Genomic DNA, 13,512 nt, shown 5'->3' with positions numbered 1-13,512 from the left:
GCAGAAAAGCATACAGAAAGACGAGGGCAGGAGCATACACACCACCACGTGTGTTTTCGTCTTCCGTTACGCTTTTGTCGTAAGTATACTCAGACAAAATACACATATTTCACAAACACAGGTTCACTATTGACGCAGCGCTCAGGTCAATTTCATAACCCCAATTTCAGAACAATTCATCAAAGTTCTTTTCCTGTGTGTTATTGTACATCGCCTTCACTTAAAATGCGTGTTTTTTGGTGTTGATTCCAGCGTCTTGCGAAAAGCCTTAAAACAGAGATAGTCATTCTACATAAATGCAAACTAATGTATGTTGTTTAGAGTCTTGTTGAGCAGCGACCAGTATTTTTTGTCTGGCATGTAATGTGTAATTAGAGTATTTGGCTACGATATAAATGGCTGCTCCAATCGTGAAATTATCGATAAGAGATTCTAGAAAATCGTAAAGAACATCAAAAGGCGACGATTCCATTCAGGTATTCAGACAAAATATTTATTTCTCGTTCTTTTTTTTTATTTGGCTTTGACTCTGAACCAGAGCGCGCGCGATAGCAGCCAAAGAGGGTTAGCTTTCATCTTGACAATACCAGTAACACGGAGCTTCCTCCACGAAACATCTATGTGGTGTCACCTACGCTACAGTACTTATGAGGATTATATTGATACAAGAATGCTCTTTCAGATCCTTTCTCTAGGTTAGCCTTAATGGCTACCTCAATTATCCCATTACCTAAGAAGTAATCCGTGGCAATAATACCAGAACAGTTTGGTCCTTCTCGCCTAAAATATTTCGTAACGTCGTGGTTTACCCACTCTGCTGCACGGCGGTTTCCAATAATAAGATATGGAAATTTGGGCGTGAGTTCTGCCATTATCGAAATCAGATTACTGCCACTTCCACGTACGCATGCTTTATCTCTCAAATATTTCATAAGAGCATCTTGGCTTTGCGCATTGGGCCATCTGTGCTCGACAGCGGGTCCCAAATAACTTTTATATGGTCCCTTATATTGTTCATAATTATAAAATACTATCACGTGGCCATCCAATCTTGTTTCGTTCTTGCATTCATCCAAGATCATGTCCAACTTCATCACGTAAGCGTAACCCTCCAGAAGAACGTCATGCAACTCGGTAACAATTAGCTTCACAAGTTCCAAATGTCGCGCAGTAACGTTATCGTGCCCTTCGTCAAAACCGGTCGTGAACCTGTGAAAATCTAGAAGCACAAGTTCGCCGGTAGCTTCCACGAATTCGCGAACTTCCTTCAGAACTTGTCGTATGGTGGGCCATCCTGCTGTTCTGCTGTGGGTGACGTAAAAGTCGCCGCCCGAGTACTGCACCCTCAGATCCAGGCTACGAATGCCGTATGCGAGCTGCTGCGCAATGGTTTGGTCCTGGTTATACAGGTACTCTTCGTGCGGATGCGTGTACATTTGGTTGTACATGCCAGAATTGTGCGTACCAGGAATGAGCATGTCCAAAAGACTGAGAGTTGAAAGCTTGCAACAATTCTGTCGCATCCACCGAGGCTTAGGAGTGAAGCACGAAGAATACAACACGACTGGCTCCCAAGGCATATACGATTCTTCGAGTACGACAGCCCAATAGCCGAGACATTCTCCCCTCATCAAAGTGCTGACATTAAAGCTAGGCGCTGGAACACTTGTCGTAAATCTGTCGGTAGGTCGCAGAATAGGTGAGATGGAGAGAACGTCAGAATGCACGCGTGGTAGCTTCTTCGTTGACAGCACGGCGTACGTCAGTCCCAAGTATTGTTCCGGAATTCCAAACCAGTTCATCTCGAAGTGTCCATAACTCCAAAATCCGCTGTATGAGGATATTGTTATGTAAATGCCAGAATGTGGTATTTCTGGAACGAAATTACACGTCTCTTATGTTAAATTTTGTGAACGCTTACATCGCGATAAAATGCATTTTACATTTTTCGATAGAACGCTAATATTGCAGACATTTGCGACATGGCATGAAAAATGTACATAATCAACGCTGCCTCACACAAACAACCTAGCTTTGATGGGAGCAGCTTTGGCATGATGCTACATAACGACAGAGAAATAGCGCAAAACCAAGGCACGGACAATTGCTAGATGCTTAAATGATGGCTTCAGGAAACAACAGTAACGTGCACAAATCGAAGGACAACCGTCTTCCTACTCATTACAGCATGCGCAGATGTTTGCCACACTTTCAAGATACTCGCGTCTAATACAAGAATAAGGAAACGCTAGTAAAAGAGATGATTGAGATCGAAATGGTTGAAAGCCTATAGGCGCCAGAATGCTACAGCTCGCCATCTGTAGAACTATCTGAAGAAGAACTTGTGTTCCTTCGGGCTTTGCTCTCACAATTTTTAAAAGACATGGCTGAGTGGCATGCGCGCTTCCTACGAATCCATGCATATTTTCATTCCCGTTTCCAATAAACGTTTGTTGAAAAATATCGATTCTGTATCTCACCTCCTTCGTCGATGCTTTGATGTTGCGCTAGTGTTCTGTCGTAAACTAGCTCTATGCAGCTTTGTAGTAGTACCTAGGTCCCATATACGCATACATCGGGCCTGTCGGAGAATTGGACAGCAGTGCACTGCGAATAGGGCAATCTGATAGCTGGGAGAACTTTGAGAATAGTATTATTTATTAACACGTTACGCCTTGTTTGACACGTAGAATCATAACGGTGCGCTCACACGCCTGTTATTTGGCGAGTTCTATGTGTTATACAAAACTATAAAGAAAACATTTCGAATGAAACACGATTTGCGCCACTTGCCTTGTGCAATATATTTCACCCTAAATGATTAGAGGCCCAAAGAGTCTTCGATGTTAATCAATGCGTCGCCTAGCTCATAGAAGCCAGCTGGAGGAGTACGTTAACCCTTTTTGTGCCAAGGGCGAGTCCCACTTCTCCCGGGCGTTTTCTTCAAAATATTCCAATGATGAGTCTCACTCGTACAGGGGTTTCCTTTCTCCTACATATTACCATGAATGAGGGCCGCCGTTTGATCGTCTTAGTGTGAAAGCTGCGCAAACTGCAGCAACTTCTGTAAAAAATTTAACAATTGTAAAATTTTTAAAATTTTTTGAGTGTGCAGTTTGGGGAAAAAACGAAGGGACAGTCTGGCTCCGCTGGGATTTAAATATGGCGGCGTAGAGTGGGGCGGCTGCGGCTATCACGGCCACCCTTTCAATGCAAGAATCGTGAATTTTTGGACGCCTCTTCACCTCAAGTAAACAAGTAGATCTGGAAGGCTGGTCGGGTTTGGAGCTTCAACATACTGCTAACGATTACGAGGAATATTTAGAGCCTCTGAAGAACTTTCTTGCATTGACATGGCTAGCTCGACATAAATGTTTTGCCAACGCCGCCTCTGCCTCTTCCTTTCCGCAATCCACCAGCAATAACGCGTCGCATGTGCTATACCAAGGGCGCGCGTGGCTTTTGTTTCAAGAATTACAACCCTTCTTGTAAACCATTTCTGCAGCTTTGCTTATCTGCCACTGAAAAAGTAATAATTGACAGTAAATATAATTGACAGTAAAATACAGCAGAAAATAATAAATGAGCTGCTGATAATCCATTAATGAAAGCTGTTCACGATGAATCAATCATAAATAAATTCTCGAAGTTTTGATGGTTTTCTGGAAGAAAAAGAAACATGTGTCCCGAAAATGGCTAAATTTGCTGCTCAGAAAATATGGAACGTAACCCCGTTGCTATGTTCGACGCCACAAACGTCCCGAGAGCACCTACTTCACAAGCAGATGGAACCGAAGTATGAGGTTCATTCCCCATTGCCAGCCCTCGAGCGGGTTGGCCTTAAGGAGGCTGACAACCCAGTTTTATGGCACCAATTTTTTTTATGCTCATGCAATGTTTATCGGTCAGAGTGTCTATACATACAGTGGTAAATTTTTTACCAGAATTTTTTGATCCGCAATGATGGTGTAGTTCTTCATTGGAAGCATGCTGAAAGCGGCGATAGGTGAGCCCGATAGCGATTATACGCCGGCATTGGAGGGAGCCAGACGAAAAGTGCGGCCGTAGCTCTGAGAAGGTATTATTTTGTTTATGAAACCGATATTCCTTTGATCCACGTTTTCCGAAGCGTTAAATTATTTCTGCAATAATAGTTACGTGTTTTCATGCTTTTCTGTCCAACTGCTTTGGTCATTAGCCACTCAAGGGTGTTTTTTAGCCAACCCAAGTTCTCTTAAGGAAACCGACACTATTACACGTCATCATCATCATCATCATCATCATCATCAGCCTGGTTACGCCCACTGAAGGGCAAAGGCCTCTCCCATACTTCTCCAACAACCCCGGTCATGTACTAATTGTGGCCACGTCGTCCCTGCAAACTTCTTAATCTCATCCGCCCACCTAACATTCTGCCGCCCCCTGCTACGCTTCCCTTCCCTTGGAATCCAGTCCGTAACCCTTAATGACCATCGGTTATCTTCCCTCCTCATTACATGTCCTGCCCATGCCAATTTCCTTTTCTTGATTTCAACTAAGGTGTCATTAACTCGCGTTTGTTCCCTCACACAATCTGCTCTTTTCTTATCCCTTAACGTTACACCCATCATTCTTCTTTCCATAGCTCATTGCGTCGTCCTCAATTTAAGTAGAACCCTTTTCGTAAGCCTCCAGGTTTCTGCCCCGTAGGTGAGTACTGGTAAGACACAGCTATTATACACCGTTCTCTTGAGGGATAACGGCAACCTACTATTCATGATCTGAGAATGCCTGCCAAATGCACTCCAGCCCATTCTTATCCTTCTCTTTATTTCCGTCTCATGATCCGCATCCGCCGTCACTACCTGCCTTAAGTAGATGTATTCCCTTACCACTTCCAGTGCCTCACTACCTATCGAAAACTGCTGTTCTCTTCCGAGAGTGTTAAACATTACTTTAGTTTTCTGCAGATTAATTTTTAGACCCGCTCTTCTGCTTTGCCTCTCCAGGTCAATGAGTATGCATTGCAATTGGTCCCCTGAGTTACTAAGCAAGGCAATATCATCAGCGAATCGCAAGTTACTAAGGTATTCTCCATTAACGTTTATCCCCAATTCTTCCCAATCCATGTCTCTGAATACCTCCTGTAAACACGCTGTGAATAGCATTGGAGAGATCGTATCTCCCTGCCTGACGCCTTTCTTTATTGGGATTTTGTTGCTTTCTTTAAGGAGGACTACGGTGGCTGTGCAGCCGCTATAGATTCAGTATTTTTACATATGGCTCGTCTACACCCTGATTCCGTAATGCCTCCATGACTGCTGAGGTTTCGACAGAATCAAACGCTTTCTCGTAATCAATGACAGCTATATATAGGGGTTGTTTATATTCCGCACATTTCTCTATCACCTCATTGATAGAGTGAATATGGTCTCTTGTTGAGTACCCTTTACGGAATCCTGCCTGGTCCTTTGCTTGACAGAAGTCTAAGGTTTTCCTGATTCTATTTGCGATTACCTTAGTAAATAGTTTGTAGGCAACTGACAGTAAGCTGATCGGTCTATAATTTTTCAAGTTTTTGGCGTCCCCTTTCTTATGTATTAGGATTATGTTAGCGTTCTTCCAAGATTCCGGTACGCTCGAGGTCATGAGGCATTGCGTATACAGGGTGGCCAGTTTCTCTAGAACAATCTGCCCACCATCCTTCAACAAGTCTGCTGTTACCTGATCCTCCCCAGCTGCCTTCCCCCTTTTCATAACTCCCAAGGCTTCCTTTACTTCTACCGGCGTTACCTGTGGGATTTCGAATTCCTCTAGACTATTCTCTCTTCCATTATCATCGTGCGTGTCACTGGTACTGTATAAATCTCTAGAGAACTCCTCATCCATATTAGTAATGATATTGCCGGCTTTGTCTTTTAAAGCATACATCTGATTCTTGCCAATTCCCAGTTTCTTCTTCACTAATTTTAGGCTTTTTCCGTTCCTGAGAGCCTGTTCAATTCTATCCATACTATAGTTCCTTATGTCAGCTGTCTTACGCTTGTTGATTAACTTCGAAAGTTCTGCCAGTTCTATTCTAGCTGTAGGGTTAGAGGCTTTCATACATTGGCGTTTCTTGATCAGATCTTTCGTCTCCTGCGATAGCTTACTGGTATTCTGTCTAACGGATTTACCACCGACTTCTATTGCACACTCCTTAATGATGCCCACAAGATTGTCGTTCATTGCTTCAACACTATGGTCCTCTTCCTGGGTTAAAGCCGAATACCTGTTCTGTAGCTTGTTCTGGAATTCCTCTATTTTCCCTCTTACCGCTAACTCATTGATCGGCTTCTTATGTGCCAGTTTCTTCCATTCCCTCCTCAAGTCTGGGCTAATTGGAGTTCTTACCATCCTATGGTCACTGCAGCGCACCTTGCTGAGCACATCCACATCTTGTATGATGCCAGGGTTAGCGCAGAATATGAAGTCTATTTCATTTCTAGTCTCGCCGTTCGGGCTCCTCCACGTCCACTTTCGGCTATCTCGCTTGCGGAAGAAGGTATTCATTATCCGCATATTGTTCTGTTCCGCAAACTCTACTAATAATTCTCCCCTGCTATTCCTAGTGCCTATGCCATATTCCCCCGCTGCCTTGTCTCCAGCCTGCTTCTTGCCTACCTCGGCATTGCAGTCACCCATCAGTATACTGTATTTTGTTTTCACTTTACCCATCGCCGATTCCACGTCTTCATAGAAGATTTCAACTTCCTGGTCATCATGACTGGATGTAGGGGCGTAGACCTGTACAACCTTCATTTTGTACCTCTTATTAAGTTTCACAACAAGACCTGCCCCCTTCTCGTTAATGCTATAGAATTCCTGTATGTTACCAGATATATTCTTATTAATCAGGAATCCGACTCCTAGTTCTTGTCTCTCCGCTAAGCCCCGGTAGCACAGGACGTGCCCGCTTTTTAGCGCTGTATATGCTTCTTTTGGCCTCCTAACTTCACTGAGCCCTATTATATACCATTTACTGCCCTCTAATTCCTCCAATAGCACTGCTAGACTCGCCTCACTAGATAACGTTCTAGCGTTAAATGTTGCCAGGTTCATATTCCAACTTTTACTCGTGATACACAATTAATCGTGTTGCCGCAGCCACGCATGTGCTAATATTGTAGTGCTGGCACCCGCTTACGCCACAACTAGTCTACGGCAGTTTTATCTCACAGGGAGACCACATGACTGTTGGTACTCACTCGCAAACTCGAGCGCGTACAAACAGCATGCGAACCACCATGCATTGTGGGACGCGTGTGGCGATCGTTAGCGTGAACTTCCTTTACTTCGTAATACGCATAGAATAAAGCGTATGCGTCTGATAATGTCCGAACTGCAATTTTATGCGTTGAGTATGCTGTACTTACAATAGCTTACTTGCGTACACTTATCTCATATACTACGTCCGAAGTACCAAGATTTCACCGCCAGGTCACGCCGCTTACTGGTTTTCGAGCCATTGTTTGTCACTTTAAAATTATAACTCCTACTATGTGGTGTCTCTTCAACGACTATGATTTGAAGCTAGTACAGGCCAACAAGGAGGGCGAATTCTTAGGCATGCCCCAAATAACCTTAGAAAAGACTGAATTCGGGCGCGTAACCACGATGTAATCATGAGCCATGCCATAGTGGGGGACCTCGGAATAATTTTTAACACCTGGGGTTCTTTAATGAGCACTCGACGCATGGTAAACGGGCATTTTAATTCCGCAAGCATTTCTATACCTAGCCAACGAGGTGACATGTCCATGCGCCACGTAGGACGAATCACTATGAAAAATATAACCTATAAAACAAAATAATTTCGCAAGGAAAAACGTGGCAGTGGTGATTTTCGAACCTACGACACGACACTCAGGTGCCGTGTGTCTTACCCACTGAGCTAAACACCTTTATTCTTTATTGCCCACTTTGAGATTATACACAAACAATACACAAAACATAAAACGTTTCAGAAAGGATTTTGCTGGCACGACACACTAAATTTTTTTTTCAATGCTGCCAATTTATCTAGCATATGCTGAACAGCCACGCTTGCAGATGGTGAATATATCTGAACCATATGAACGTGTTGTACCTGCGATACAAAAGAAAGGTTCAAGAGGACAGTTTCTATGAAAGAGTTGTTGAAAGACTTGGTAAAGGTGAAATAAAAGCCATCTCTAGAACCACATGTAGAGCCATCTTGAAGCGTTGTAGTCATCAGGAAAATTCTGATTTTGAGAAAGTTTTATGCCAAGCCCGCCACATTCTCGATGCCTTTCGGTGCTCGAGGGATGCGCATTCTGCTGGGACGTTCCTTCACCGACCGAAATGCCACCGATCTCTGAGGGCTCATGTGCTTCACGTCGCGCAACACAGACACACCAGTCAATGAGTTGATAAGGAGCGATGAGGGGGTATATGGAATTCATCATTGTTGATAACGGTTCGACACGGATGGATAAGGGCGTATATTGGTCGGAGCAATTATGATAGGCTTAATGAGCATTGATAAGGGTTGGTAAGGGTCAGATAATGTCCGTTAGTGTTGATAAGGGCAGGTAGAGGTTCGTAAGAATCGGGTCGATTGCGATAAGGTTCTAGTCCAGGATCTAGTCCTATAAGTTGATAACCATCGATAATGGTTGATAAGGGTTGGATCTATTCCGATAAGGTTGATAACGATCGATAAGGGTTCATAATGGTTTATACTGGTTGGATCAAGTTTCACAACAGTGATAATGAAACCGGGCTGCGTGGAGAGCAAGCGGTACAATGCTTAAAGGGCACCTCACCAGGCCCCACAGCAAATTTTGTTATACGTTGGAAGTTGTTACGTGTCCTCTAGGGAGTGTTCTGCCGCAAAAATTTTTCAAATTTGTAAAATCGGCTCATTAGTAGCCGAGATTGAAAAAATTGGAGGACGCTTAAGCTTCGCTTTCAAGAGTGGAACGCGATAGCGTTATCGCACCCCGTTCGCACCGCCTACTCAAACGCGCTACGCCAGCCAAACGTCGCGATCGGCACAGATAGCCGGGCCCCGACGCGCCATGAAGGCGGACGCGATCATGGGGCGAGTGGCGCGCCCCGTGTCGGGGCGGCGCCGTACATTGCGAGGAGGGGGTCTTCTGCGTTTGCCGCAAGATGGCTCGGCGTGTGCGAAGAGTGCAGAAGAAATGTAGCGGAAACGTATTTCGCTACTCGTGAAACTGCGACTTCTGTAAGTTACATGGTCATAATTACCGATATACACCGCAGTATAACTTTCTACGGCACGTTTCTAAGGCAACACCGCATTCACTAGAGGCGATTTTGTCCCGTTTCGAAGGAACGAACTCGTGGCTGTTCAGAACGAGATGTTCTTAAGAGAGTTAAACGAATGCCGGTAAGAGCTTCTGTTAAATCTTTCTTTTTTCAACTACTTACAGGCACTCTCCCAGTGAAACCGTGGCTGCAAAGCAAAGGCATTTTTGTACCTTGGTCTGTGAAATGCTTTATATGCAAAAAACCGGAGACGATTGAGCATATCTTTTTGGACTGTCATGACGCAGTGTTTTTGTGGGATATTCTAAAACGTAGCCTTAAAAAGGAATTGCCGTTAAGAGCTTTCGGGACTCGCTTCCTGCCATGCGCGGAACCAGAGGGAGTGCCTGTCGATCTGTTAATGCTTCTGTGCATGCACAGTGTGTGGCGAACGCGTATGGATATTATGCATGAGCGCATTGTTCAGGCCCCAGCACATGAATACTTCATTGAAAGTGTGTTATATATACGCGAATTTTTCTGTGCACAGAGTGATCCTCCTGATTGGCTAAGTGCTTTGGATAAAATGACTAGCCTACATCGTTCTTATCACACCACACTGATCCGGCATTGACTAGTTGTTTTTTTTTATGGCCATGTAATACTCACATTGTATTTTCGTTTGCCAAGCAGGTAATAAAAACAAAAAACTCGTGGCTGAGTGGTAGCGTCTCCGTCTCACACTCCGCAGACCCTGGTTCGATTCCCACCAGCCCACTTACAAAATGTTTTTTATTTATGAAGTGCCTTCTGGGATTTATCGCTCACGGCCAACGCCGCTGACGCCGACACCAATGCCGACGACACCGGCTTTTCTGCGACACGAGCTCCTTAACGCTGTCGCGTTACTATTTCAGTGCCACGAACCCATGATTTCAGCAGGCGGGCTCCACTGCCAAGCACTCTCCACTCGCCCCATCTAGCCTTCGAAAGCAAAATTCCCTCTCTGCGTTCTCCCATACCAGACCTCCAGGATCGCGTCACGCATACGTCACAGGCCCCGCCTTCATTTTCTTTCTCCTGACTTTTTTTTTTCCTGCGCTACGCATTTCCGCTGACTGCTCCGTGCGCGAGCTGTTGTCTCATTCGCGCAGCGCACAATTTTGCACGCTGTGCACAAGGAAACAGGACTAGCGGTATAACTGAGTGCGACACGAATACTGAGGCAGAACAGGCGGATCGCAGAGCGTGATCACGCGCTGGAACACGGTAGAAAATGGCATAGTTTCAGTACCTGCACACGTGACCGCACGACCATCGGAACAAGCAGACGAAGCAAGAACATCTCTTTTGCTTCTGTGCGAAGTAAAGCAAAAAACACACAGACATTCCCGTTTGTGTGTTTTCTTGTTTCTCTAAACTTCAATTCGTCAATTCAAGCAACATATCGCGCAGATAACAGATGTTGTCTTGAATAATTCTCGAAGTCACGCGTCACCATGAGCGACGTCACACTGCGGACACGATTACGTAGGTGCAGGAGCCCGGCAACGTCATCGCCCCTCTTCAGGTGGATTCGCCGCGAGTGAAGAGGGAAACAGCGTTCGGATTGAAATTTCAGGCCTTTCCGCGGCGCGTAGCGATGTAATTCTTTGCAAACACGATCGTTGGCGCGCATTGTATGCTCTGCGCTTGTCAGCTCAAAATGACCAGACCTGGTGAGGGGCCCTTTAAGGATACTTAGACAACTTCCTGAGGAGTTTCTGCATGAACCCATCGATATGCGACTGCCGCGGCCGGGATTTGATCCCACGCACTCGGGGTTAGCAGCGCAACACCAAAGCCACTACCCACCACCATGGTGGGTCAGGGACTTCAAATGAATAAGCTCTTTCGGCTGTCAACGTGAACTTTGTTCCTGTGAAAAAGAAGTCTCTTCGTGCTAAATCGTAGTCTTTCAGTTTTTCTTGCCTCATCTTGTGATAGGCAAGCGGTATTTTATAGCTACCTATCCCGTCGAGGATAGAAGTGGGCACTAGAGAACACATATCGTGGCGTACATAACAGCTCTTCAACATCATGCATGTCAATAAAGGTGATTAAACACCAAACGCTTCCTCTGAAGGTGCGGTTGTTTAGGTACAGGAAGTGAAGGGCAACGTGAGAAGGTGACTTGGTAAAGCTCCCGCCTGACACCATGTTGTCTCCTAAATTATAGTTCTTTTTTCATCTCTTTAACCACGCGAACAAAAACCTTTGGAGCTGAATGTTTCCGTACGTGGATGAGTATATTAATGGTCCTGCCTGTATTTGTTTTTTATTTTCTTCCCCCTCTCTCTCAAGTAAGGCATTAGCGTGGCTGAAAGAGCATGACATCCGGCAGTTCAGCCTTACTATAAGCGTCAACCAGTCTTTCACAGGCTATTTGAACTGCGAAGAATCCTGGGGCCTCTTCAGTTGCCATTTTTCTCGGCAATTAAATCATCCCTTTATATAGCCCTTGCGTCAATAAATTCCAATCATCATCATCTATTCGTATAAACTAAACATCGCTCGGTTTCCCAGAGAATATATAACTAAAGAAAAATCGAGATTGATTCAATGTTTGCGTCTATTCTATCCAATCTTCGGTAACGTAACGCTAGTTCAGATAAACTAGTTATTAACTGTAAAAAAACGTTTCACTGAAGAAAACGCCATAGCTAATTGCCTAATCTATAGCTGCAATTACAGATTGGGGAAAAGTAACCACGACTCCAATTTCTCTATAACGTGCTGCACATATGATGTAGCAGTGCGGCTTCAGCCTTAATTGCACATGCACTGTCGATCCATCTCGAGCAATGATGGTAAAGAAAACCTAGACCGAATACGCACAATACAAAGCGCTTGCGTTTCGAATGCTCTTGTGTAACAGCGTTGTGAATGTATGTTTAAAAGAGTAAAAAGCAGAAGTAAAAATCCACGTAATACTTCACCTGAAGCAGCATGACCATTACGGATAAAGCAGCCAAGACAAATAAGTAGCATGGCAGGTGTCATCGTTACCGCTTAGAGCGCGTTTATAAAACACCTACTCAGTGACAAGCTGGCGAATGCCCATTTGCACCGCTTCTAGCAACACTGAAATTTGTAAACACATGATATATCTGCGCAGAACGATGAATGTCAAGCACGCAAGCAGTGGCATTTCGAAATCCTGCCTCCAGTCTGTGATCTCCTGACAGTTAGTTCCATCGTTGGTCCTTGCGGAAGGCCGTCGCGTAAAGGCACTATCACGAACGCAGAGATCATTTCTTATTGTAGAACAAGTCGCGGCCATGGCTGAATAAATCAACGAAAATATTATCTATAATATGTCGTTTATTCAAATAAGAAAGGTGAGTCAACAATGGTTGACACTGAAGAAAGACAAAGTATTTCCTGGTGGATTAGCGTACCATGTGATTTATTGTTTAAACGGCATTTCCTTTGAGATCAGCCCGCATCTTCTGACTGCCTTATCTCCTGGGTCGGCCCGTATATTCTTTTGAGTAAGGCCACACTTCCCGTTGCTGTTTTAGGAGCGTGCAGTTTGCACGCGCGCATCTTTGCCTAACTGCAACCTTATGATGCTAATTTTGTATTATTATCACTACTGACATAGCTCTACGCTAGCTTTGTACGTATTTTTCTTTCCGAGCTTCATTTTGGCGCCTTTTTGTTCTCCTGCCCTCCACTCGAAGGCCTTAAGTTGCCTTACTTAGACGTTGAGTCGTCACAAAGTGGCAGCCAGATACGCAGATCCCTCGAACCCAATATTTATCTGAAGTCTCCAAAGAAGAACTTGCCTTGAGAAACAAAAATGGTATGGCAGGTACAATGCGCTTTTCGGAATGAATGTTGAACCAATATTTTTTTTTCAAATGTACCATTTAAATTTTATTCCGATGTTATGCATGTAAACTATGCATATAAATATGATGTGTTGGAATTCACATGAAGTAAAACCTTCATGAAGCGGTTAATTACGTGCCATATAACTCAACTCGGTGCATGCAATTTGCCCTACTTTGTTCTCCTGATTTGACCTGATAGAACGTGCAATCTCAGGAATTATGTAAGCTTATGGACTATGCCATTCATAAGCGGCGCCGCGATACAAGCAGCAGTTCATTCAGATGCAGAATGTGAGACGTCTACCCGCCGCGGTAGCGTAGTGCCTATGGCGTTGCCCTCCCTATTGACCATGAGGTCGCGGGTTTGACCCTGCCGTGT

The 13,512-nt window shown here is 44.5% G+C and overlaps 1 long non-coding RNA gene across 1 annotated transcript; it reads right to left on the bottom strand.

The window, feature by feature from the left end:
* Nucleotides 1-470: 470 nt before the first annotated feature.
* On the bottom strand, nucleotides 471-12,320 carry LOC126531719 (uncharacterized). Its single transcript, XR_011894678.1, has 2 exons — nucleotides 12,234-12,320; nucleotides 471-1,873 (listed from the first exon to the last, which is right to left on the bottom strand). It is a non-coding gene; the product is annotated as an uncharacterized lncRNA (long non-coding RNA).
* Nucleotides 12,321-13,512: the final 1,192 nt, after the last annotated feature.

The sequence above is a fragment of the Dermacentor andersoni genome, chromosome 5 (genome assembly GCF_023375885.2).
Source record: "Dermacentor andersoni chromosome 5, qqDerAnde1_hic_scaffold, whole genome shotgun sequence".
Taxonomy (NCBI): Eukaryota; Metazoa; Arthropoda; class Arachnida; order Ixodida; family Ixodidae; genus Dermacentor; species Dermacentor andersoni.
Note: the sequence above shows the minus strand (reverse complement) of the source record. Positions and strands in the feature narration are given on the sequence as shown.